Genomic DNA, 27,942 nt, shown 5'->3' with positions numbered 1-27,942 from the left:
CAGTTCCAAGCCTGGACTTCAAGGGGCCTTTTTCACTGCTTCTCTCTCTCTCTCTCTCTCTCTCTCTCTCTCTCGAGGCCTTGGGCCACTGCCTAGGGCCAGGAAAAGGCCTAGACTGGGCAAGCCTGTTGGAGGGTGGGAGGCTGCATAGACCAGAGGGGGGCCAACCCAGCTGCAGCTGTCCTAGACTGGCTAGCCCCCAAGCCACCCAGCAGCTGACCACAGATGCATAAACCCAGCAGCCCTAAGTCCTACCTGGCCCAGAGAAATAACCAGTCACACTGAGTCTCAAGAGCTAAATAAATAGCTGTGGTTTTAAACCACCAACTTTTGGGGGCATTTGTTACATAGCAAAAGCTAACTAACACAATTGGCCAGCCTGGTGTGCCTAGGATGGTAGTGAGAGTTGGCGTGACCGTGCACAGGTCCTCTGAAGGCTGAAGTGAGGTGACAAGAAGCCCACCTGCTGCCCTGGTCAATTGGGTCAAAGAGCGCAGTTCTGTCTTCTTGCTTCTGCTTTCACTCCAAAGATGAGGCGCACGGTCTGTAAGATGAGAAAGAGCCCCAGTGGCTCCAAATACTCTGTGAGAACAAGCCAAACAGGCAAACAGGTCTTTCATTCCAGTCCCCAAAGGTTTTAACACACCAGGTCTTAAACCCTGACATAAATCTTGCTCTACCAAGAAGTGACTCTTGTGTATCCCAGAATTAGAACATTTCAAAGGAATGTTCAATCAATAAGATGAAGGGCCAGGAAAGCCTCTTATGTAACTCAAAGGAAATGAAATCAGTCCTTTTGGAAGTGACTTGGATCCTGGAGAGGACACTTGTCTGCTTTTCTGGTTAGTGAATAAGGACTCAGCATTTCTAGAAAGGGGTGAGAATCTTGCCGACCTCTCACCAAGTCCTGGCTCCAAAGCTGCCGAGTTTCACCTAATGGGCTGTATCCCTACACATGGAGATAGCTGTGACCCCCACCCCTAGGAGAGAGGAGCTGTCTTTCCTATTCACTTCTCCATTGCTCCCCAGTGTTGATATAATCCAAATCGATACCGAGGCAAGTTTTCCTGAGAATAGCCTTTGTCATTTAGTCATTGGAAAACAAAACAAACAAACAAACAAAAAACCCTCTAATAAGCTGGCACTGTCCTCGGCCCTGGAAATAAAACGGTGAGAAGACGCAGGACCTCTCTCCCAGAAGGAAATGGAAAAGGAAGACAGAGAGGAGGAGATCTTACAACCAGCCTGCGGTTTTATCCCTCCAGTTCGTGTTTTTGGGGTTTGTTTTGTGTGAAGATTTCCTGTCTTGAGAGCCAGGCACAGTGCTGGGCTCCAGAGGAAAAGAGTGTCAGGAAAATAAACAGAACCTACTTTCATGATGGTAATTGTGGTTAATAATACTATTGTTTTTATGAGCTCCTTGGTTTCATTTTGTTTTGTTCCTTTTTTGTGACAAAATACACGTGGTATAAAATGCACCGTTTTAATCATCTGCGGTGCTCGGTCCTGTGGCAGCGAGTCCATGGCCAATGTTCTGCAGCCCATCTCCAGGAGCTGCTCATCTTCCCCAAACGAAGCCCTGTGCCCACTGAACACTGGCTCCCTACTGCCCCCTGCAAAGCCCCCCACAAACCTCCATTCTACCCTGATGATTTTAACTGGCTGATTTCACTTCCATAACGTCTTCGAGGCTCATCCCTGCTATAGCTTTTGTCAGACTCTTCCTCTCTGCGGCTCAGTAATGTCCCACGGTGTGTATACACCACATTGTGCTTTTCCATTGTCCATCAGTGGACACTTGGTTGCTTCCACCTTTTGGCTGCTGTGAATAATGCCACCACGAGCATGAGTGTGCAAATATCTCTTCACGTTCCTGCTCTCATTTCTTCCGGGTATGTACCCAGAAACGGAATTGCAGGATCATTGCCTAACATGCTAATTCTCTGTTTAATGTTTTCAGGGACACGCCACACTGCTTTCCACAGGGGCTGCGCCGTTTTACGTTCCTGCCGGCAGCGCACACAGGATCCACTTTCTCCACATTGTTGCCAACACTTATTATTTTCTGGTTTTTAAAAAGCAGCCATCCTAATGGGTATGAGGTGATATTGTGGTTCTGATTTGCATTTTCCTAATGATTAGTGATGTCGAGCATCTTCTCATGTGTTTATTAGCCATTTACATGTCTTCTTTGGAGAAACGTCCCTTGGTTTTGTTTTTCGGGACCATATGCTGCTTTCAGGTTTCGTGCCAGGCGCTCCGACAGGCTCTACAGATACATTATTGTGTTGCATTTAATCTCCCTGAATCGAGAGGTTATTATTCCCATTTTACAGGCATGGAAACTGAGGTCGGCCTGGCTGACTCCACTGACCTGGCTACAATTGAGGGAAGATGGAGCACATGCCTGCGGGGGTGGGGGGCAGGGGGAGGAGGGGGCAGGGGCTGGTCTTTGTGTCTCACGAATTCCCTTTGCGCCTTTTGCAGCACTTTGCTTCTCCTCTTTCTCCCTTCCCTTCTTTTTTCTCTCCTTTCAGGTCAGAGCCACTAAATGTCTCCTCCCTTCCTGCCAAAATCTGATAAATTCTTAGCACCTCAGTGAGAAGGGCTCCCTCCCCAGGAGGATTTTCTTCTTCAAAGGCTTGAACTAGGAGAAAAGTGCCCAGACAGATCATTGGGAGGGTCACTCCTGGGACCCTGACTGGGGAAGCTAAACCTACCCTGGGGTGAGCCATCAGAGAGGGAGGAGCAAGCTGGTCCCAGCCCCAGCTCATGACCTGGTGACCAGAAAGTGTTGCCCAACTATTCACTAGTTCCTACTGCAATGAATTGTTGGCATGGCTATAAAGTTCCTGAGCACCTACTATGTGCCAGGCACTGTTCTAAACACTACACATTGGCATTCACTCATCTAATCCTCACAATGACCGCTGGTCCCATGGAGAGATGAGGAAACAGATCCTCTGAGAGGTTCGGTAACTCCCGCCGCTGTTGAGTGGTCCACCTGGTGCTCCAGCTCAGGTGTCTGGACCCACAGCCTGCACGTAGCTGCTCCTTCCTACTGCCCCCGATTTTCTCCTAGAAGAATTCAGAGACAGGGTACATGATAGATACATAGACAGACAGAGAGATAAAGAGATAGACAAACAGATGAGGGGAGGCCGGGGGAGGGGCTTTTTCTCCATCCTGCCTGATTTTACCTACTTGTGAAATAACTCCAACCATCAGAATCAGCCTCTCTCCGGCCCCTCACTCACTCCTCTCCTGGGAAAGATGTTTCTGTTGTCTATCTGTTTGCCTTACCTTCCCCCACAGGACCAATCCATTCTGTTCTTTCTCTGGTCCGGGAAAGCTATCCCCTGTGGGCCACATCAGGGCCCCTGTGACCTCTGGCCTTCAATTGGGCACAGCCAATGGGAGGCAGCAGCAAGGGTCAGAGGGTAAGTGTCCCGCTGCTGGCAGTTTCTGATCCATCCTTTCCTGGCCACGGACCCTGCCCTGTAGCCCTCCCCACGGCTACAGCTCCTCCAAATTGAAAAGCTTCGCTTCCCTGGCAGCCTTGGGGGAGGTAAGCCCTTCCAGTTGCTAGCTAGCCTCAGAGGGCCTCGCAATGGCATGTTCGTTCCTCAGCTCTGCCCGCACCTTTGTAATGCTCCCTTGTCTTCCCTCAGATCTTCTCAACTGGCTCTTCAGACTGTCAGGAAGGAGGTTCAGACATCAGACCATCAGACAGGGAACAGGGCTGTTTTATAGGAACCTATGCGCACATGCATGTGTGTGTGTATGTGCACATGTGTGCATGCATACACACCCTCATGCACTTATATGTGTTTGCACATGTACCCACATGCATATGCACATAGATATGTATGCGCAAGCATGTACATGTATGCACTCGTGCATATATATATATACACATGCATGTGTGTGTGTGCATAATTGTACACACATGCAAATACTGGGAGAACACAAGCCTAAATGCCCTCAGTGATTTTCTCTGGATAGTAGGATTATAGGTTATTTTTTTCTTTATGCATTTCCATAATTTCTATGGCTTTATTTTTGTAATGTTCTTTTTTCCCCAAAGAAATGCTGATCCGTGGGGTAAGAAGGAAGAGCCAATGGGGATGTGCAGAGTGGCTGTATCTAGAGGTCAGAAGGTTCTCCTTTCTCTGGAGATCCCAGTAGGAAGACAGGCCTCCCCTGCCTTTGTGTAGGCCCATCCCGAGCCCTCCCACGGCCATCGCTAAGCACTAGGCCTGCCTTCTGCTCTCTCTCTGAGGCCATCTTGAGGCCTTGAACATAAGAAAGGCCCTCGAGAGTCCTTCCACATCCCCTAAACGGCCAAAAATGTCAGCGAGACTTATGCCTGGGCCCTTGAACCCCGGTAGCCTCTGCTCTCAGGTGTGGAGCACTGCCACCGCCCAGTTCCCTGTGGGAGGAGCCAACTCTGGGGACAGCCTGGACCTCCCAGATGGTCTACATGAAATTACGATCAGGTCGAGATTATCAGGCAAGAAAGTCGAACGCCCCTCCCCCAGGCAGGGACCAGGCCCACCAGCCCTCCCCACAGTTGTGCATGAGAAAAATGTGTTTCCCACGCCCCAGGCCCTGCCTTCTATGCTCTCCCTGTCACCTCAGCCCACTCCACATGTGCTCAGCTCAGTTCTCTCTCAGGACCTGCTCTGCAATCCCAGACACACTCGGGCAACAATAGCAGGTCAGATGGAAAAGGGTGGCCGCTCTCAGGGGTATTTACATCTTAAATAGAGGACTCGCAGAAAGGCAACCCCAAAGAAGGCCTTTGATGGAGGGATTCCAGCAGTGGTCGGCGCAGCCTGTGGAGGGCCAGAGGGTGTCGTGCTGCCCGTGCCCCAGACCACAATCGGCTTTCTACTGTGTTTCAAAGTGGGGTCAGCCAGGGTCAGCTGGGTCAGGGCCCTTGGCTGCTTTCCAGCAACAGCTAATCTAACCAGGATCTAGCAACACCAGAGGGAGGAACCAGCTATCAGAAGTGAAATCGGCTCCAAGCAAACAAGTCCAATCCTTCCGCCCACTCCCCAGCTGTGCTGTCTGTGAGACAGTGGTGGTCAACATGTAAGAGAGCTTGGTCAACAGCCTCTGGGGGGGGAGGAGGAGGGGGAACAGCTCTGGCCTAGAAGTTTAAAAAATCCTGTGCTCTGCACCTGTCCCCTATTTTGCTGTGTGATGGTAGGCAATGTGCTAAACCTCTCTGAGCCTTGTGTCATGACTGGAAATATAAAGAGACTGTATGAGATGGGTCTAAGGTCCCCTCCAGCTCCAGTATGCTATGTTCCCCTCCCACTTCCATTTCTCCTCCTTCCCCTCCCCCCTTTCTCTCATATACACTCACACACACACACACACACACCACCCCAAAGAATGCATATCGAGACAAAGGCAGAGAGTTTGGCTCAACTCTGTCTGGAGACTGCGATAAGCCTGGAGCTCACATTTGGTCCACCGTGGCCAGCTAGCTGTCTTAGAGGCTGAAAGAGCCTCTCTTCTCGAGTCAACAAAAGGTCCAAGTCGAGATAAAAGGCCTGCTCCATGCTCAGTGAGTCGAGTTGCTCAGCTGCATCCAGGATTAACCAAGTCTCCTCACTGGCTCTCTGGTTTCAAAATAAAACTTTGAAAGAGAACTGCGTTCAATGGAAAATCCCCCAGTAACAAGGCCTCTGGGAGCATTATGGGAATACCATCTGTCAAGCATTGCTTCGCACAACCTGTGACCAAAACAGCCTTTTAATGTCAATACCAATCATGATAATCGCACCTCATGTGTTTAGACAGCGCTGTTGACCTTCCAAAGCCCTTCATCTGGGCTCAATTTGGCCTTGTGCAACTTTCTGATGTAGGAGGAGCAAGAAACTTTCAAATAGCTTAGTTCTGTGCTAGAGATGAGGCAGTTGAAGCCTGAAAAATAACAGAGGTGGGAAGAGAGGCATTCAGAGCTGGAACTAAGTCCCCTTAGTTCAGAGAGCCCCCCACATGCACCAGAGCATCCCAAATGCCACCTGCAGGTGCTGCCCAGCTGGCTGCCTCACAACCCTCGCAACCCTCACAACCACTGCAGGGAGGTTAGAGGTCTTGGATGTAACCCCGAACAAGTATTTGTTAGTGTCCCTAGAGATGCACATGTCTGGAGGCCACGACCCCCTATACTGTGTTCACAATATCTGGGAATTCTGGAGACTGCAGACTAGATGGACCATCTGAGCTCAGGGAGCGTAATCACCTGCTCAGTGCAAATCGCCACTCCGCAGCCTCCCCAGGTGCTTCGGGTACACTTCCTGCTGCGATGACAGAGACCGCAAATAGGAGCACCTTGAGTGAAGAGCAGTTTATTCCGTTCTCTTATCACAATCCGGGTGCAAACGATGCAAGACTAATAGGGAAGCTCCTTGGAGTTGGGGGCACAGGACTCCTCTCTGCTTTGGGTTCTTCAGGGTATATTGCAGTTTGAGACCCCCCAGAAGGATTCCAAGATGGACGTTAGCATGCAGGGCTCACACCTACGAAAAAGGGTGCCTGCTGGATTGAACAGAAGGGTGGATGTTGGGCTGTGATGTGGTCACGGCCAAGGCCTCAGCCATTCCCTAGAGGAGCCCCGAAGCTGTAATGACTTTTCAGAGTTGCCCAAGTTGAGGTAAAGCCTTATACAAACACAGAGAGACTGGCCATGGGGTACTGGCTGCCCCTGGGGAGGGATGTGACCTTGAACTAGAAGATTCTCTTCAAATGAGAGCAATTCTCAGCAAGGGCTGATAGCTGAGGCTGGCAGCTGTGGAATTACATTCTTTGGTCCTGAAAAGTACCCTGAGCAGTACAGCACAGTCTCTACCAAGGTTGTTAGGGTTGCACTGTCTTCCCCCAGATTCATATATGGAAGTTCTAACCCCCAATACCTCAGAATGTGATCTGATTTTGGAAACAGGATGGTTGCAGATGTAATTAGTTAAGCTTAGATGAGGTCATACTGGAGTAGCATGGGTCCCTAATCCAATATGACTGGTGTCCTTCTACAAAGGACAGATTTGGCATGGAGATGCATGTGGAGAGAATGTCACAGAGGTAAAGATTGGGGTCCCACTGCTACAAGCCGAAGAATGCCAAGCTTGCCAGCAAGCCACCGGCAGCTTGGGAGAGAGGCATGGAAGATTCTTTCCACAGCCCTCAGAAGGAACTAACTCCTCTCACACCTTGATCTTGGACTTCAGGCAACCTGAACTCTGAGACATTACATTTCTATTGTTTAAGCCACTACGTTTGTGGTACTTTGTTATGGCGGCACCAGGAAACTAAAAGGAGATGTTGCCTTCATCCACATGGTTCAAAATGGTTCACTGCCCTGCCCTGTCCAGTGGAAAGGAGAAGGAGGAAGGGGAGAGGGGACAGACCGCCTCCCTCTCACCCAGTCATACATATCCGGTTGGTCACAACTTGACCACAGAGCCACGTTTGCCGCAAGGATGGCTGAGAAATGAAGTCTTTATTGTGGATAGCCATGTGCCCAGTTAAGGACTCTATTATGATAGAAGAATGAGCCTGCCAATAAAGTAAAGTTAACCCCCTTTAATAAGTTCAAGTGAGCTCAGGGACCAGGCATAAAACTGAATGCTTCACTTAAAACACTTTGCCAGGAGGTATTCAAGAAAGGAAAGCACAAAGGACAGTGGGAACACAGAAGAAATTTGGTCTCATTCTGCCTGAGAGCTAGGCAGTCTCCCTGGAGGAGGTGACACGGGAGCTGGGCCCTGAGGGACAGAGAAGACATTCCCAAAGTATAGCTGGAAGAGGAGGGAATTGCAGGAAAGGAAAAAAAAGAAGCTATGCTTTCATTATCTCATTGCATCCTCAGAACGACACTGCAAAGCAACCATTGTCATCTCCATTTCCAAGAGGAGGAGTCTGAGATGCTAAATGGAGGATGGAAGTAACTTTGACAAGTTTCCTTTCAAAGGTCATAAAACGAGTAAGAGGTAGAGCAGAGGCACCAATTAAGTCTTCTAATTCCAAGCAAAAACTCTACTTGTAACCTAGATGTAAATTGGACCCCCCAACCCTGGAGATCTATACCGGACTGCCATTAGGAGGCACAGACACAGCTAAAGAACACTAGTTCCATCCAAAACACGGGCACATTCCCAGGGACTCAGTCATCCATGGAATCCTGTCTCTGCTTCAAAGGTCCTGGGCCTTCATGAGCTGTCTTAGCCCACACTGACATGAAGTTGGATCGTAAACCCTTCGCTGCCCTGGCTGATGTTGCTCAGCAGATTGACTGCAGCCTGTGAACCAAAAAGTGCGGGTTCGATTTCATAAGGGCACATGCCTGGGTTGCAGGCCTGGTCCCCAGTGTGGGACACATGAGAGGCAACTGATCAATGTACCTCACACATTGTTGTTTCCTTCCCTGTATTTCTCTCTCCCTCCTCCTCTCTCTAAAGATAAATAAATAAAATAAAACCCTTCACCTGTTTCCTAAATGAGTAAAATGTTTACCCTAGAGAGAGATAGTGGGAAGGGATCATACCTCTCCTACATGACTGTTTGTGGATCCTCCAACCCATTGATCCTCGATCCTTCCGGCTCTTGCCAATATACTGATCGCCCGTCTCCCTTTCAAATTCCACCACTTTCTTTGAAGCCCTGGTGATCCAGGAGGCCCTTTTTGAAATCCCCCTTTGATGGGCCTGGGCCCATAATTTACCTATTTATTTGTAGGCTTGCAGCTGCCTTTCTGTGCTCTGCTACGTAGGCCTCGAGCTAGGAACCTGCAAACTACAATTCCCAGGTGCCCTTACCCACTGGCTTCCGGGTTAGTTCCACCAATGGGAGGCTCTGGTGGAAGGAAGTGGGAGGCTCCCTGCTCTAACGCTCCGACAGGTGGAATTTGACAGCAAGGGTTGCGTGCTTCGTGGTTCCAGCCACCCCGGCAGAAATAGTTCCACGTCAGCTGTCCCAGCCTAAGCTAAGGAGGCACCTCTTCGACTGACCCAGACGTCACTGCGACAATGAGGAGGCTCCTGCCAGGGACACCAGCAGCGCTGGGTGCCCAGGTGTCTCCTTCTGTTCTTCCTGACACCTCCTTCTTCTGGTTTTTGTTTGTTCAGCCCTTATCACATCTTTAGAACAATACCCTGTATTAAATTCCCTCTGTTAGACATACCTAGTATTTTTTTTAATTTCCAGACTGAACCTCTTGAAACTCAATATACATTTAAAGAATGTTTTTCCTCTATCTTTCAGGAAAAGGGTGAAAATAGATTTTATTCTCTCCCTCTGTAAGAAAGATACATTTTTTCATTATTAAAACAAATGAAACATGGAACACTGGAACATTCCTATAAGTAATAGTTATTCAAAAATTGGGCCATTCTTGTTGTTTAATATTCACTTTGAAAAGCTAAGGGGGACCCATTAAAGCTACCTCAACTGACTGTGTGTAGTAATAACCTGGTATCATCCTTCTAATGGTATTTTTCCCCAGAAGATTTTATTAAAATGCCACTCCTGCCTTCGAAGCAGATATCCATTTGCGGGGTGCGGGGAGCTTCTCTGGGTCTTCCCTCACCCAAGTTGGGAAGTGCCTTCAGACAGATCAAAGTGGGGTACATGTCCCAAGCTGAGGCCTGAAGTGACACAGTACTAGCTGAATATTACTCGGAGTTAATACTGAGAATAATCTGAGTGGCTGCTGACATCTCCCAGTGTCCAGACGCTTCTTCCTCGTTACTTATTTCAAAAGATCAAACAGCGTGCCCAGCCTAGAACAGGGATCCACCCTCGGCTTTGGGGATTCTTGTACCAAGGGAGCTCACCCCAATCGGTTTCCTCAATGTTTTCACAAATAAACAGATTCACTCCCCAAAGGGAATTCTTCTCTTATCAGCCACTAAGACAAGTTTTCTACGAGGCTTTATTATCACTTTAACCAGGAATCTTATGTGTGGAATTTAGGTGCGGAATCTAAAGAACCATATAAACAACATGAGCCTCCTGCCCCAGTCTCGGCTCTCCAGAGGGGACTGGCATGGTTCAGTAGCTGAAACCATGCATAGCAAGGCCCATTTGGACTACCCCGTGGCCGATGAACAGACTTCCCACCTCACCCCTCATGCAGGGATCTGGAAAAGGCACAGTTATGTTTGGATAACGTCCTATTTTGTCGGTTATCTTGGTTGAGGGGTGCAAAGACACAAGTTGGGACTTCAGTGCAGATTGGAGGGCGGGGTGCCCCTGGGGGGTCTGGTTGTCACATGAGCTGGGGCTGGAGTTGAAGTAAGAGAAAGCGGGAGAGCCAGCCTGTGAAGCTCTAAGACAGGCTCAAGCAGTACGTTAAATGAGGACTCCGGAATAACCATTATGTAAGTCAGAGCAACGAGGCTTTGGGAAAGCTTCGGAAGGAAACGTGTCTCTCCCCTGCTCTGACACACCTTTCAGGTCGTGGGGAAGGAGTCCCGCATTCCTTCACTCACTCCTGAATATTCGCAGAAGCTATCAACATCTTCTAGGCAGTGGGGCCTGGTGGTCACATTGTGTCCACTCTAGAGTTTGAAGACCTGCGTTCGAATCTTGGCTCTGTCTCTTATTACCTATGTATCTTGGGCAAATGGTTCAACGTTTCTGAGCCTCAGTTTCCTCACGGGTAAGAAGAAATGGGGGTAAGAATATGCCTCCTTCAAAAGGCTGCTGTGAGTGTGAAATAAAATCGTGAGTACAAGCACAGTGCCTTATTCACAGAAGCGTTCAATTAACAGAAGTATAAAAAAATCTAATTGGCTTGTGGCAATAAGCCCACAGCCTGGGGCCTAAGCACTTCTTTAGTGACTGTTGACTGCTTGACTTATGCCCCCATGGCCCCCCTCCGAGAACCCAAATGGGCCAATTGGATTTTGTCTTTCTGAAATTTGTCATTAGTCCTCAGTAATTCTGGTCCTTCTCTGTTGGTGCTGGAACCAAGAAGACAGATAAGAGCTAAGGTGGCCATCACGTGCCCTGCATCCCGAGAAGCAGAGAAAGCCTGGGGAGGAGGGACAGAAGAAAACAGTGAGAAGGAAAGAGGAGGAGCCGTTGGGGTGGGGTGGGGAGGAGGGCAGGAGTTGGGGGGAAGGAAAGGAGGAGGAAGACAAGAGGCACATACTTGGTTTTGATTTAAAAAAAAAAAAGATCCATTGCATATTTGCGCAAACACTGTGGAAACCAGTCTGGAGGATCCTCAAAAAATTAAAACTGGAACTGCCTGATGACCCAGCAATTCCACTTCAGAGAATATATCCAAAAACACCCAAAACTCTAATTCAGAAGATTACATGCACCCCTCTGTTCACTGCAACACCGTTTACAACAGCCAGGCCATGGAAGCAACCCGAGTGCCCACCAATAAACAAGTGGATAAAAAGTTGTGGTACAGATATTTAATAAAATATTGTTTGGCCATACAAAAGAATGCGATCCGGCCATTTGCAGCAGCCTGGATGGACCTAGAGGGTTCTTCACTAGGGCAAACGAGTCAGTCAGAGAAAGACAAATACTATAGGATTTTACTCATGTGTGGAATCTAAAGAACAATATAAACAAACAAAACAGAAACAGACTCACAAATACAGAGAACAGACTGATGGTTGCTCGTGGGAGGAAGGCTGGGGAACTTGCTAGGGAGTGAAAAAGGTGAAGGGATTGAGAGGTATAGATTGGTAGTTATAAAATAGTCATGGGGTTTATAGTACAACGCAGGGAATGTAAGTTAGGTACTAGAGATATCAGGGGGAACACTTTGTAAAGTATACGATTGTCTAACCACTATGCTGCACACCTGATACAAAATACTATTGAATGTAAACTGTAATTGAAAAAAATTAACTAAAAAAAGAAAAGAACCAATGTAAAAAGAAGAAGGAGAAAGAGAAAGAGGAAGGAAGGAAGAGAGAGAAAAGAAAGAAAGAAAGAAAGAAAGAAAGAAAGAAAGAAAGAAAGAAAGAAAGAGAGAGAGAGAGAGAGAGAGAGAGGGAGGGAGGGAGGGAGGGAGGGAGGGAGGGAGGGAGGGAGGGAGGAAGGAAGGAAGGAAGGAAGGAAGGAAGGAAGGAAGGAAGGAAGGAAGGAAGGAAGGAAGGAAGGAAGGAAGGAAGGAAGGAAGGATGGAAGATCCCAGTATCCTCCTCCCAGTGGGTCACCTGTGTCACTGAAGCTGCTGGTGAACCTGAACCAAGACACCCACTCTTTCAGGTGTCTCCTCAGCTCACGGATTCTTCTCCTCTCCCTTGGGTTATACGTATCCTAGTTCCTCCTTTGACAGATGAAGATGTGAGGTTTGGAGAGGGTGGGTGTCTCGTCAAGGGCGCACATCTGGTAAGCCTCAGAGTCAGAACTCAGACCCCAATCAGAATCTGTCGTTCTGTGGAATGAGCATGGACCCAAGAGTCAGACGACCTTAGCTGGAGGGGTAGTTCTGCCAATCGCCAGCCACGTGATTTAGTCCATTCACTCAATGCCGTAAGTGCCCCACTTGCCTGTTCTGTACAATGGGAATAACAATGTCTCTTTCCCTACCTTCCGAGGTCGTTGATGAAATACTATATGTGAACCCACTTTTTAAACTGTAAAGCACTGTACAAATACTAGCCATCATTCATTTATATATCTTTGCTCCTCTTATATTTTTAAGGTGAAAGTCTCATAGATAGAGGTAGTGTCTACTGGAATGCCCAAAAAGCACCCGGGAGTCTCCTGGTCCTTGGAAAATGTTAAATAACTCCAAGTTGAGAGATCGCAACCACAGTTATTTCTCTGAAGCAGAGGATACAGACTTTATAAGAAAAAAAAAGTACTCAATTTCTCAACTCACGTCCCCAACTCCTTTTTGAAACCACTGTGGATGGCATTCAAAATAGTTAACAAACGAGAGATAATTTATGTGAGTGTTTGTGTGCTGCTTCTTAAAGGAGCCGCTAAAAACATAACTGAACAGCATGTGTTTTTCCATCCTCCGGGAAGCAAGAACTGGAGAGCTGTTTTTACTCAGCCTTTTCCAAAACAAAGCACCTTTGGCGATGGAAAATGTTACCCGAAGGGGAGAAATTCTCAGAAAAGTTATGAGGGAGTGAAAAAAGAAAACAAAAAGCACAGAGCACCAAACCGAAGCCCCGTTTAATGAGAGCAGCAAGCCTGAATCCGTTCACACGCAGGGCCTCAGCTCTCTCTCACCTGCCCGAGCGCTGAAGTCGGACAGACCGGGGTGCAAATCCAGCCTTGACGGTTGGCTGAGTAGTCTGGGGTATCTCGTCACCTCTCTAGACCTCAGTTTCCTCATCTAGAAAATGGGGATCAAACACTTTCCTCACAGACTTCTGGAAAGCTTAAATGAGGCCCTGCATTTCGAGTCCCCACCGTGTCGTAAACTTCAGACGTATCATCTCTTCTCTGGCTGCGCCCGATTCATTCCATCTCCCTGAACGGGTAGCGCTGCCCTGCGCAGCGTCATCTTGGTCCGAGAACCACTCTCCTCCCAGCGATGCCTACTAGAATATTCCAGTCCCCAACACGGAGTTAGGCCTCTCACCTTGACCTCTAAAAGAATATGGATTGGATGCAGAAAGGTACGATTTTTTTGCTTGTTTTCTGATTTCTATGTTCAAAAACCTTGCCCAGGGTAAGGGAAGGCGGGAAGGAACCCCACTGAATGCAGGAGGCCTGCCCATGTGAGGTGGGTAATGTGAGAGGGAGGGAGGGGGTGGGGGACGTGGACTGAGAAAGAAGGGAAAAGGGAACTCCAGCTCTAGCTGTGGTTTTACATTTTCATTCATCTAAATACATTTGAGGGAACTTGGGTGACATGTTAGCCACAGTTCCAGATGGCAGCTACAGGAATGTTTGTTATGGTATTCTTTGTACCTTTCTGTATTTCTCACTGTCAAAATTATTCCCGGCTAAGCATATTGTTCATTATAACCACACTAAAAATCTTAATGGAAAGAGCTTCACCATATCCAGCCACCCTAATAGTTGACGTCACTGACATCCTGTTTCTTTCACTTGTGTTTACACACGAGCACAGCTATTTTTTTTTACAGAGTCGGTGTGTAATCCGTTCCCTCTTAAGAGATTCGCAAGGATGGCAGCAGACCCGCCCCAGGGATGTTTTGTTGGGCAGTTTGCTTAACCCACGTAATAGGGCAGAAACCAAATTGTTCACGTTAGAAGCAGCCTGGGACCCATTGTCTCAAATATGGCCTGCTTGAGGGATGTTCTTCTTAAACGGCCTGGTCTTGAGTTTGCAAGTTCCACATCGTAACATAGCATCTTCCCGCTTTGGCTCACCAGTCATTGATTTATCCAGTCATTGCAGATGTCTGTTGAGTCCCTCTATGCACCTGGCCCTGTGCTAGGCACATAACTCGGGCCAGGTGGCCACCCTCACATAACCAAGGGACACACGCGAGAGATGAACAGGTAAGCAGCCACAAGAAGTTATGCAAGGTGATGAGGTGGAATGATGGACAGAAGCAGAAGGTGTGGGGGCGCCGGGGAGATTTGGAGGCAGGGGCAGCTCCCCAGAAGAAGTGATAGCTGGGAAACATCTTGAAGGAAAAATAAGACTTTGAGGATATGTAAAACTTGGGAGATTATTTTATATACGTTTTTGAAATTCAGATACGTTGTCCTACATTTCAAAAATCAGACCTGGAGGTACCAGGGAAGAATCCCAGGAGGCGAGAATCAGCTGGACCTCGGTGGAAGGCTGTGAGCCTGAGCAGAGGGGGAAGTATAAGGTGAAGGGGCCGCGCAGCCAAACCTCATCAGTTTCAACAGCACCACGTGGGACGGGGTCTTCACACACCCTGTGGCTGTTTCCAATTTTGCAGGGAAGGGCGCCCTGGCTTTCTCTGGCAGAGGAGGCTGGATTCAGAGAGGTTCCATCCAAGGGTCTTCCAGGGCAGAGACAGACTGCATTCTCTAGTAAAAAGTCCAGAGCTCCTCTCTAGGCCAGAGAAGTCTCCCTAACGGGGAAGACATGGGGCACCAAGGGAGGCCATTGGGGAGGCCATAGAGGAGCGCACATAATTGGTTCTCCTTATACCTTGGCCCACTTTCTTCCCCGAGGGTTCATGGAAAGGTGTTCCTGGGTAAAAGAAGACAGAGAAGGGGCCAACTGAGATCTTCCCAGGCCCTAGGTGAGCTGAAATGAGATGACAGCTGAGAAGGGCAATCAAGACATACCTTGACCTAGTTTGAGAAAAAATCCTGTCGATTGTCTGAGTGCTCATACACTCAAACTCAACAATATGTTTTCTTGTGATGGTTGCTGTTCATCGCTGACTATATACCAGGCCTCACTCCATCACTTACCATTGAATCCTTACCAAAATCCTGGGAGGGGGCTTTCGAACCCACATTTTAGAGATGAGAAAGCAAATGTGTGAGAGGGTGCGTAACTCGTCCAGGGTCATCCAGCGATGGAAAGGTGGAGACCTGTGGTTTTTCCACTAACCACAGTCAGCTGCCTCTCACTTCTGAGAATCTAGCCTAAGAAGATAATCCCAAACTTGGGGAAAAAGTATATTAGGTACAAAATTATTTGTCCCAGGACTATGTATACTATTATAAAAATAGGCATAGTCTACCTATGTGTCTAATGGTTCATATAATGCCTGACCCAGCTTGGGCTCTCAACAAACACACTTCTGACGAACAAAAGGTAAGAGTTAAAAAAATGATAGGTCACCCATCTTGATGGAGTATGATGTCTGTCCGGAAAAAGTCCAGCCATAGTTAGTATAATGAAAATGGTTTGTGTGACGTCCATGTCACCGGGCAGCCCAGGAGCGTGGACTGGAATGCGCATGTGTGAACAAGGACAACTTCACTGTACTAATCAGTGGGGATGGTAGACGCCCTGGAGTGAGCACGTGGACTGTGTGGTCACCACATTCAAGATGACTGAGCGAGTAGAGCAACGAATCTGCATCAACTTTTGAGTTAGGCTTGAACATCTCTCCGCAGAAACTATTCAGATGACTCAGATGGCCACAGCTGTGGGCAACTGGTGATTGGCAGCTTCATCACAACAATGCTCATGCATCACGTCTTGTGCAGTTTTTTGGCGAAACATCAAATCCCCAGGTGACTCAGCCCCTCTACAGCCCAGATTCGATGCCCTGCAACTTCTGGTTTTTCCCAAAACTGAAGTCATCTTTGAAAGGGAAGAGATTTCTGACCATCAGTGAGATTCAGGAAAATACGACAGGGCAGCTGATGGCAACTGGGAGAACAGTGTGAGGTCCTAAGGTGCCTGCTTTGAAGGGGACTGAGGCGTCATTGTCCTCTGTGCAATGTTTCTTGTATCTTATATCTCCTTCGGTAAATGTCTCTATTTTCCATATTACACGGATGGACACTTTCTGGACAGGCCTCGTATTAAATGCCCTTTACTAAGTACAAACTCAAAAAGAGTTTGTGATACTATCTTAAGTGGCTGTTACAGTGTTATAGGAAAACTCCAAGCACACAGTTATATACATTATATGATTGCAACTGTGTTCAGACACATTTCATCTGGACGAAAAGATGGCAAGAAAATACGACCCAAGAGGTTACAGTAACTGCACTTGGCTGTTAGTTTTATACTAATAAGAATTTAATTTTTTTCTTTTCTGTTTTCCAGATTTGCAGTTGTAGGTATGGGTCACTTGGATAATAAAAAGGAAACACTCTGTTTTATTTAAAAGAAACCCTTCCAGCACTCCCATCTCAGACAAGAGAGACATGGAACTGAAACACTCTGGGAAAAGAGCAAAACAGATCGTGCCAAACGGCCAGCCCAGCAGGCGGGTGCCAGGGAAAGGGGCAGCTACTCTGGGACCAAGGAGAAAGCAGGTGGACAACAGGGACATCTGCGAGGGAGAAGGATTTGGTGGGGGCAGGGTGGTACAGGAAGGCCTTGGACTGGACCGGAGCTGGCAGCCAAACACACAGAGTCAGGGGACAGGAGGGTGTTGAGCACCTGCCTACTGTTTTCTGTGCTCAGGGCACTACTCGCACATTATCTCACTTAACCCCCATTGCCAGTTCGTCCATCTTATTACTTCACTTTTACAGGTTAAGAAAACAACTGAGTTGAAACCACCTTAAAGGTGGAAAACGCCTGTGAGTTGATTGATACCAGAGATTTCCAGAACTAACAAGGTATCGCAGACTTTGGAACCCTGTTTTAAAGTCTGGAAATATCATCTGACCAGGTCCTTGAGCTAACAAGGTGGCCAGGCTGAGACGCAAGCCTTCCTATGACCACTTTACAAGCTATGGCATAGGACTCGGAGTTTGGGGGAGCACCCCCTAATCCTCAAGGTTATGTAGAAGATCTCACCTGCCCAAAGACCCCCGATCCCCCACAAGCCCAGCACCCCAAGCCTGATCTCACCAGCAAGTCCTGAGTTTTTACTGTGTATTTATTGATATTGTATGTGTATTTTATTGTATATTTATCCTATGCCCACACAGCAGGCTCACAGCTATGGAGTGTTAGACTGGGAAGGCATCTGAGGGATGACCCGGTTCAACTCCCTCATTTAACAAAGGAGGACATTGATACCCAGAGAAGTTAAGGAACTTGCCCAAGGTCACACAGCTAGGTGGCGCCTCTGGCCCTAATTCTACCAGGACTAGAACCCAAGTGCTTTGACTTCAAGCCCACTTTCCATTTTTCCCTCTCTGCACTTAATTCTCCCAAGTTCCATTTCATTCTTTTATGAAAAAGAATCATTAGTCCCAAATGGGAAAGAGGCAAGCTGTTTTGTCCCCTAAAGATTTTATTTCTAATATCTTGGGAATTATTGCAAATAACAATAAGCAATAATAAGTTATTAAAGCAACCCTGTATAACATGAAAAAGTCATTTCTCAGAAACTGGCTTCAAAGCCATTTTTCAGACACTACAAAAAAATAATAAACCCAATGACTACAAAGAGGGCAGGAAAATCCCAATTGATCCAAACGGAACATGTGTTAGGCCTGCCAGGGCTCAGCCGAAGGAGGCAGAAATAGCTAGTTTCTTCCAATTACCCCCATTTTCCATCTTCTAATCTAGATGAAGACTGTCATTTTATTGGCTTGTCAAAATCTCTAGGAAACTGACCCCTGTTCTTCATTTACTCAGTTATCTCCCCAGCCCTCCCACGGCTGCCCAAGGTGAGCGTGTGGCCCAGCTCACTCACATGGGGGCTCCTTTGTTTTCATCTCTCCCCTGGGCTACTTTTCACTTTCTGGCATCCTGGAAGTTCGTGCTCACCGGCTATTCCGAGAGCATGGATTTCGGAGTCTGCGTGCAGCTGGGTTTTAAGCGCAACCGAGCCATCACTATCTGGCTTCTCTGAGCCTCAGTTTCCCCGTCAGTAAAATCACACGTGACTTCCGTGAAAAATAAGTAGGCTTACTTCTGCGGAGTAACCAGCACCAGTCAGCCTGCACTCAGTCAGTGCTGGTTGTATCCCCCATGGCACCTTGGGTGCCACACACACCAACCGTCCCTTTGGCTCGGGACCCCTGACTAGTTAACGTTCCAAGTACCACGAAAGATTCCAGGTACTTTAAGACTTGGAGGACACAAAGGGAAGACGGTTCTGAAAAATAAACAGTAAAGGAGTTTTCCCTTAAAAAAGAATAAGAATTGGTAACCCTAAGAAAGCTGACTAATAGAGTCCAATAGAAAGAGGAGTCCAGTGGAAATGGACTCCAATAGACGGAGATGGAGTCCGATAGAAATCGGCCGAAGGCACCGAGGAGAGTCCAGCAGAAAGGAACCGGTGTCCCTCCTTCACTAAGTAGTTTCCAAACTTAACTAGTCTCAGAAACTTCAAGTAATGCCTATCGGTCCCCAGCACTTTGGGAACGGTTGCTAATGACTTCCAGAGTGTTAACAGCTCGCCCTGGCCAAGCGGACCTCTGTGAGTCAGGTGCTTCTCTGACTTCATCGGGCTCACGCACACGTGGGAGACAGTGGCGTCCCTGGGAGGTGACAGTCGGTCGCCCAACAGCACACAGGCAAGACTGGCAGGAATGGGTGCACGCCTGCCCGACTCTGAAGGCCACAGCCTTCCCCCGGCCAGACACCCTCCCACTGCTGTCTGGTTTCTACCCCTTCATCCCACTCTGAGCCCCCTCTTTCTCCAAGTGCCACTGAACCCAATGTTTCACTAAAACTTTGCGGTCAAGCTGATGCCGAGAGTTTGCCTTCAGGAAGCAAGTGCACAAAGGGACGTTCTGCCGGGCACGGCCCAGACCGTGCCTACCTGTGGACGCTCCCCCCACAGGACACCTGCTGGGACACGCTTCCCGAAACCTCACCCAAGTTTCCAGGGGACGTCACCGTGGAGGCGGAATTCTGGGTGTTTTAGCATAGTTGCGTCCTGATTTTTCTGTGATACGTGACTGAAGTGGAAGTCAGGGACTGGGTTCGTACCCAGGTCTACCTCTATTCACAGGTGTGTTCTTGAGCAAACCCTCAGACGTCTCCTCTCTTGACTTCTGACGTGGCAGCTATGAAATGAACAGGATACACTGGGGTTCCCAATATGCACTTAGGCGATGAGATCATCTGAGTTTATTATTTCGAAGAGACCTAGGTTCTAAAGTCAAGCTGCTTGTGTTGGAATTCTGGCTCTGCCACTCACTGTGTGATCTGGAACTGGTTAGTTAACCTCTTTGTTCCTCAGGTCCCTCATCTGTCAAATGGGATTAAATCTGAGAACCTACTGTCAGAGGTAAAGGGATTAGAAGACTGCTTGGCAAACTTCAAATGCTTGATAAATGTTAGTAGTGCTATTCTTAGTCTTGTTGCAAAGTGCTGCCTGAGAGGCTGCAAATCCCCCAATGCCCCATTTCCCAGACAGAACTGACCTCCCAGCCCCAAAGCCCCTTCCCCCTCCCCTTCTCTCCCCACTCCTCCTCTCACTCCATGCCCTCCCTCTGCTCCACCCACCTTCTCAGGCTCAGAGTCTGAACCCCACAAAGAGGAGTCTCCGGGGAGCCTGCCAGAGGGTAGGGAGGCTGACCTTTCGCAGCTGGACCAGCCTGCAGTGACCAGTGGAGCCATGCAAGGTCAGGACCAGCAGCAGGGGCACCCGAGGGACTGGCCGGGTTGCCATCCCATTCACGGACACCTGGTGCACTGCCCATCCCTATGCTCAGGGTCCTCAGGGCCATCGTGAGGGAATAGTCCCCCTGCTCTGCTGGACTCAGCCACCTGGACCCTACAAGGGCCCCGGCTGCCCGGAGCTGCCACCAAAAGGGGCTCACACACCAGGGGGTGTCATTGCTGCCTCTGGACCCGGGAGGAGCTGGCAGGGAAGGAGAAGCAAAGTTAGGGGTGGGAGCAATAAACACGCTAGGAGTCCTGCCATGAGCAGGAAAGAGATGAGCTCAAATGTGGCGGCACCACTGTGCCCCCAACACATCCCCACAACCCCTGGACGCTCCACGCCTCCGCTCTCTGAGAGGATCGAGTAAATAGCGCGTGGAAAACTCTTAGAAAACATGGTAAACTCACAACAGATCTTAACTGTTACTATCAACAATTATTCATTTATTCCTCACCACCGTCCTCTGAAGAGAGAAATTATTACCATTTCCATTTTTCTGAGAAACAAAACTGAGACTTGCAGAGCTCGTCCCTTGCAGCCTGGGTTCAAGGGCAGCCCCACCCCTGATGTACTCAGGGTTTCAATGTCACCCCTTGCCCTGGGGTTTCGAAGTGCCAGTCTCCAGCACATTCCTTTCCGACGGAGACAAAAGCTTTAGTTTGTCCATTCAGCCGGGATCCGGGATGTGGCAGGCACCGACCTCGGACCGGGTCAGGGATCCAGCGAGAGCTCGTGGTCTGTGGCTGAGACACCGAAACAAAATCAGCGGGAGTGAGGGAACGTCGTTCCAACGTGAGGCAAACGCTCTGAAGTCGTGCCTTTCAATACGATCGCCCCTGTCACATGCGGGTATGTTAATTGAACTTTGAATTAATAAAAATTAAACAAAAGGAATAACTTGGTTCTTTAACCACTTGAACCAAGTGCCCAACAACCAGTGTGGCTTGTGGCTACCCTACTGCTCAGTACAAAGACAGAGCATTTCCATCATCACAGAATCTGCCGTTGGACAGCACTGCTTGAGAGGACAGGGCCTCTGGGCTCCGGGGGTCAGACACTAAGACTTTCCCTGACAACATGGTGTTTGAGCTGGAACTGAAGGATGAGGGGAAACCAGGTGGTGAAGTTCCGGGAAGGGCAGGAAAGCACACCAGGCAGGGGAAATAGCACCGATAAAAGCCCGTGTGGGGAGGGAACCATGTGACTGCAACTCAAAGGGAGGGAGTCCTTAAGAGCAGAGTCTCCAAGGGGTAGCGGCCCAGGTTTGAATCCCAGCCCCAACTCTTCCCCACTGTGTGTCATCGGACAAGTTACTTGACTTCTCTGTGCCTCGCTTTCCTCACCTACAGAGTGAGGGTAGTAATAGTGCCTTCCTCTCAGGTCTGTCCTGAAGATCGAAAGAGCCTGGTGCCAGTTTAGTGCTATACATGTGTTGCTATTATTATTCCTGGCACGAGCTGCGAGATGTAGGCAGGAATCAGACTGTGCAGGCCTTGTGGGCCATGGAAAGAACGTTGGTCTGTATCTTAAAAGCATCGGGAAGCCTGAAAGGTTTTCAACGGAGAGGGCAGAACGTGACTGTGGGCGATGGACAACCAAAGGCATCTGAGGTGTGGCAGCCGCCCTCAACCCCAGCCAGGCACTGCAATGTGGGACGGCAGAGCCAGCTTTGCCAGGCCTTGCCGTCTTCCAAAAGAGGCTGCAAAGAGGGGTGTTTTTTAAATGTAAAATCTCTTAACATTTTAAAGTAAGCCTCTTATTCCCCAATTTTTTTTTAATATCACGAGGAATAAACCAGCAACCTGCTAGGACTTCTTCTGGTCTACCCCATAATCTGCATCTCCCCAAACCTCAATAAAACCAAGTTCATGACTAAAGCCACATCACCTGGCGAGGCAGGTGGCTGCAGGAAGAATCCAATAGATGGCCAGAAACAAAAGTGAGACATCAGAGGAGCTGCCAAATTAAATCTGAACCAAATTGCCACACATACACATGGGCTAGAGGCTCTCGGGGCCTGAGGGAAAGGGTCCTGTGAAAAGAGCGTGCCAGCTGCACGGCCGTTTTATTTCTTAACCTGTTGGTAGTAAAAAGAAAATATATAAAAACCAGCATTTTCTTCACTCCAAGGTTGTTAAATGAATGTATTCTCAGCCCTTCCATAGAGTCCTTCAATCCTTTTCTCCAAAAAAATATAGGGAGCAGGTGTTCATATGGGAGGTCTGTGGTTCATGTCATTTCCTGGCACCAGATTATAAAGCCAACCCGATTCATTAGGACGTGGTCCTGGGTGGGAGCAGGAAAGGGCAGAAAGAGGCAAGACTGGTTTGATAAATCGAGATGCTTGCGTCAGAGCCTGAGGCCTGAGCAAGAATCAGCTATATAAGATTCTCATTCTTGAGATCTTAATCTTCATTAACCATGACTGGTTCATAGAAGTTCTTCTTCTGAAAATATTGACTATCTAATGCATGCTGGCAACTGTTGCCAGATAACTTACAGGTTACCAGGCATTGATTGCCGTTCTGCCAGATTAAGGAAGAGATCTAGCCAGCGCGCGTGTTAGCCAGCAAACATTTGTAACAAAGAAAGTAAAGAAAAATCTGCCCAGCTTTAGCATCTCATTAAACCCTTCCTTCCCTGTCCAGTCCCCCAATCGGGAAGGACAGGTGGTCACTGAGTTCTTTAGGGAAGATTTCATGAATACTGGGGAAGCAGAAACTGCCTCTGAAGAGAGAAGCTTCTAGCACTTCCTCCTAGGGTCAAGCTCGAGAAACATCAATTTAGAAACATTCAACTGCTCTCTGAGAAGGGTGTTTACTCAGTTTTACTGAGCGAAGTGTGCTTGCTGGTCGGGGCTGCAGCTGAGGATGCGGGCTGCCAGCAGAGCACCGGCCTCCCTTCCCTCCCCCATCACCCCGCCGCCCCTCCTGTAAGTAGCTGGTGGAAGAGCAGGATATGGGCTGGTTTACAGTGACCGTGCATTTCAGTGTAGCTTTGACAGCAGAAGAGGAAAAGGGTCATGATACAGAGACACATAAAACACTTCCAGATCTGAGGTCAAGGGCATCTAAATCTGCCTAGGGCAGAGTTACCAACTTGCCTTCTGTAACCCAACGTCTCCTGAAATGCAGCAAACAAAAATCTTATCTTGATTTTTACTAACCTCTAACGGGAAGGAAGCACGTCTTTTTATTATGAGTAGAGGCAACAAACCACAAGGTATTAGCAGTACCTGTGACTTTGCCACAAAGTGTAATCACCCATATTTTCATACCAAATTCCATTTTTGGCAGAAACCCTGAAAGAACATTTACGTGCATCAATACATCAAAACCTCGTTAGTAGTTGTTAACCTTGCTGCTGGGTATTATTATTTAATGCATTAGTAAAGAGGAACATATATTACTGTATCACTAAGTCATTTCTTTCGATAGGCTAGGAGGTACAACAAGACTAATGACCCCTGGACCAGGGAATGCAGGCATGGTGTTTTGAAGAACTGGTTGCTAGAATTTAAAGGGCATGAATTCAAGCTGGCAAAAAAAAAAAAGACGAGGGAGAAAGGCATTTTGATCTAGGGAACAGCACTTGGAAAAGTGCATGCTTTTCAGACACTGTAACTGGTGAATAAGGCAAAGGGCCCCAAACTCAGGCTTCTGGTCCTAATCATCAAATGAGATGGAATGACCATTGAACTTTGACGCATGTGTTGAGAGTGTTATTTAACCAAAACATTTCAAATATACCACAATATTTCTAGCCCTGTTTTGACATGTCTTTATTTTTCTTCAAGGCACCACCACTCTTGACCTCTGAGGGCATGGAGCTGGCCAAGAAGGAAGGATTTCCTGGAGGTGGGGAAAAAAATGAGGTCAGCAAAGTCAACATGAGCCAGACCAAAGAGTTGGGATTTGTTCCTGGGATTTATTGTTTTGTTTTGTTTTTTTTAAGGTTTTTTTTTTAATGTCATGCAAGTGACAGAATGTGCATAATGTTTATTTGCTAATTTCCCTTCCAACATCTATCCCCTTTCTCCTGGAAACAGTAGCTCAGATTTTAAACCACCTCTCCGCAACTTTTTGGGGGGCACATGACACATACCTGGCCAATCAGAGCACAGAATCCCCCAAACTGCAGTGATTGATTTAGAGATAAACCTATCACAATAATTCTATCCTTGTGACTTCATAGGGATTATTTCAACACTTCCAAGTTGGTCCAATCAGAGTGAATCTTGGGATTTATGTAAATACTGTTCGTGAAAGGGTGTCTTTTTTTGGCTAGGTCGGACTAGAAGAGTTTAAACCTAGAGAAAATAGCTAGAGTAGCTGTCTTGCTAGCGTGCAAAGCCTGAGAATGAAGCCAAAAATGGGCAAGCAGAACGAGGAGATGGAGAGAGATGGAGTCCTGATGATGATACTGCACCTCTGGATAAAGCTGGGCCAAATCTACTTGGACTTTCCAGTTAAACAAACTAAAAAGCTTTTGTACCTGTTGAGTTGGGCTTTCTGGAGCTTGCAACCAAAAGAGCCCTGATGAGTACAGCGGTCCTGGTTTTAGAACGGGCGTGGGGGCTGCTGGGAGAGGAATGATCAAGGGGACCCTGCGGGGGGTGCGGGAAGACCCAGAACTTCCAAGTCGGGAGTGTGCTAGTCCACGGTCCCCGGGTAAGGCTTCAGGAACAGAGCCCCAAGCTGCCGAGAGCCCACAACAAAGATTGTTTCTCCCTCACATTGCTTACTGACTGCAGGCTCACTCGGGCTCTGTGGCTTCATTCTATGAAGCCTAGAAGCCTAGAGCCCATCTTCCCCACCCCAGGATCTAGGCTGGGGGGGCAGCTCCTATCTTAGTCTCATGGCAGAAAGTAACAGAACAGCAACTGAACCTCATGGTGGCTCTTAAAGCTACTGCTCAGTAGTGGCTCTGTCACATCTGCCCAACTCCACTGGCCAAAGTTTGTGGCCAAGCCCAACGTCAGTGGAGGCACTGAAAGCCCCGTGGCCTTGGACAGGGAGATGTAATCCTCCTGTGAGAAAGGCAGTGACTCATTGGAACAATCATAGGATCCACTGCCAGGACTTTGGAGGTGATTTGGCTCCAGCATCCCATTGACAGATGGGGAAGCTGAGGCCCTGATTAGTGAAGCGCATTGCTCACAGTCACAGGGGCCTCCAGTGGCAGAGCAAAGGCCAGGACCCAGGCCTCCGGGTTTCCAGCCCAGAGCTCTCCCCTGCACCCCAGCTGCTCCCTGCAGATCCACTTGGGCAAGTGAAGAGCGAATGTTCAGAGTCCTCTGTCCTGTTCCCTTCACTTGCACAGTACATTTCCCAGCACAGAGAGCTGGATGATAGGGCAAAAGAGAAAGTTCTCCAGAATCAATATTCGAGCTGGTTCCTTCCAGGCATCCAGTGAAAACAGAAAGTTGATTTGGGGGTGATCAGACAGAGCCTTGGAAACAAGCACTAGAAAGTATGAGTCTGCAACATTTTTTGAACTTAACAGATTTGGAATTGTGAGTTCGGGGCTTTTTCCTTTCATTCTGAATGGTTTTCGTATTTTACCCGGTTTTAACCCTACAAAGGAGAACAAAAAGTAACAGTTACTAATCATCCAGAAGGTGTCAGACACTGACAGATTTCACACGCATGGAAGTAACCTTTATTACATGAATTTTCCAAGGAAACTGAATTTTTGAAAATATTTTTCAAGCGCCATGTTTCTCCCCCTCTCTACCCATATTTGCAGCACTCCTGAGAACACATTACATACAGCAGATGCCCCGTTTTCACACGCTCTGCTACCCAGACTTTTGATCAGCCAATACTTTCTATAATGTGTTTTGAGCACTAAGTGTATAAACTGATTATAGACACTTAAAATTTTGGAGAAGTCATGGTGTGAAACACCCATGGACATCAGTGCGGCCAGGACTGATCTTCCAGGTCCAGGCATTTGGGTTTGCGCTCAGCCCCCCAATGTCCTGGGATTCCACTGGACCCAGGGACCTGCCTCCAGTCCCAGAACCCCCTCTAACGCAGACTCCCTCCGTGGGGTCAAGGGAGGGTTTATGTACCCCAAGGTGGATATTGGAGCCAAGAAGGAGCCTTCGCCAGTCTCCCCCGCTGGACCTCTAAGTGCCTGATCCAGAAGGAGAGAGTAGACTGGGCACCAATGGACACTAGTAAAGAAAAATAGATGAGTTCTATGGCCTCACTGGCCCTCACCTTGTCTTGCCTCCTTTCCTACCCTCATCCCTCTGGCTCTACTGTCCCCATTTTTCTTTGTCCCAGAGTCACCGTCAACTCTCTGAAGGCCTCTCTTTGCTGCATTTCTTTATTAACTAGTACATTAGCTCGTCCAACCCTCAAGACAAGCTCCGTGTGACAGATACTGTTACCTCCATCATGCAGATGAGGAATGTGAGACTCGGAAAGGAAACTCATGGACTTTGCCAGAAGATTGTGGAGCCAGCATTTGACACCATATCTGTCAGACTCCAAAGTTATAGATGCTGAGGTTCATTCATTCACAAATATGGTAAAGCACCTACCATCTCCACACCCTGTGAAAAACTGGAAAGAAATGGTGGGCAGGAGCAAGTCCTGATGTAGCTTATTCAAAATTCAATCACTAAATAATGTCTGAGCTCCCGCCATGTGCCTGGGCCAAGGTAGTTTATAAACTACTTGCAAATGTAGACAAATTCATGTGCAGCTAATGGTGCAGTTTGCTAAGTCTACAATAGTGTCCGTAACGGGGGGTCGATGAGAACAGAGAGTATGAGACCATCCCTTTCTATCATTTGCCTTGTACTGCATTGAAAACCTCAGACTAGCCTACCCCGACCCCACTCTCTCCAACTGTAATCATTCCCTTACTTAACAGTTCATCAAAAAACAGAGACCTGCAGGGATTTAGGACATACCGGCCTTTGGCCTATTCTTTGCAGCTACAGAAAAATGTATTGGAGCAGTGCCTCAGGCCAGAATCAATTTCCGTCCAAGAAGTCAAACAGTGTACTTACAGCCCAGTAATGAGAGGGTGCGGGGAGAAAGTCCGAGATGGTTCTGGAGAAGTCCAGAGATGGCTCTGCAGTCAATTACGGATGGTGAGTGAAAAATGAGGTCAGCTCCCTGACAGCAAGGCCCGAGAGAGGCAGCGAAATACCACAGAACCCCCATTCTTTGTGGCCCGAGGACACGGCATCTAAAAATAGACACACGAGAACACTGGATCTGCTATGGATTTCACAACTGCTGGCCCAGCACAAAATGTTTGGCTTTGGCCAAGTCAGGATGCAATGAAAACCAGCCGGGAAGCTGAGCATGCCCAAGATCAACATTCACCAGGACAGCAGCAACCCCTCTGTCCATCAGGCCTTGACCATGAAGCTAAATTACCCGCTGCCCTAGGTCCTCGTTCAACTTGCTCTGCAACTCACAGAAAACTTGCCTTGCACGCCAGGGACTTTCTAAGACATTTCATTGCAGGGACACTGGGGCGGAGGAATTTGTGGAAGATTGCCCTGAGAACTAGAAAATTAGTGAAAAATGTCCATGATTTCAGTGTCAGGGAAATGCAACTGCAAGTGTGGGATGTGGGTGGAATGGGATAAGAAAACATTTTAAAGAGAAAATAATTGCAAACACATGAGAGGGAGAAAGGGCATGGCCCGGGCTAGAAGTGTGTAAGAAAATAAGATGAAAACAAGAAAAGATCTGGCATTATATTTGTGGGTTTAAAACCAATTTTAGAGTTGACAATTCTACTGCACTGGAAAAAT

At 48.0% G+C, this 27,942-nt stretch overlaps 1 long non-coding RNA gene across 3 annotated transcripts; it reads right to left on the bottom strand.

Moving 5' to 3' along the window:
- Nucleotides 1-105: 105 nt before the first annotated feature.
- Nucleotides 106-8,779, bottom strand: LOC119060558 (uncharacterized). 3 transcript variants are annotated; one of them, XR_005084605.2, is made up of 4 exons: nucleotides 8,558-8,779; nucleotides 6,260-6,555; nucleotides 5,798-5,937; nucleotides 106-3,078 (listed from the first exon to the last, which is right to left on the bottom strand). It is a non-coding gene; the product is annotated as an uncharacterized LOC119060558 (long non-coding RNA). The 3 variants fall into 3 exon arrangements; XR_008390860.1 differs by having other exon boundaries at nucleotides 6,260-6,536; XR_005084604.2 differs by lacking the exon at nucleotides 106-3,078 and having other exon boundaries at nucleotides 5,419-5,937.
- Nucleotides 8,780-27,942: the final 19,163 nt, after the last annotated feature.

The sequence above is a fragment of the Artibeus jamaicensis genome, unplaced genomic scaffold (genome assembly GCF_021234435.1).
Source record: "Artibeus jamaicensis isolate MK-2021 breed Jamaican fruit bat unplaced genomic scaffold, CSHL_Jam_final contig_233, whole genome shotgun sequence".
NCBI classification, from domain to species: domain Eukaryota; kingdom Metazoa; phylum Chordata; class Mammalia; order Chiroptera; family Phyllostomidae; genus Artibeus; species Artibeus jamaicensis.
The sequence above is the reverse complement of the archived record's forward strand: the minus strand, read 5'-3'. Positions and strand labels throughout refer to the sequence as shown.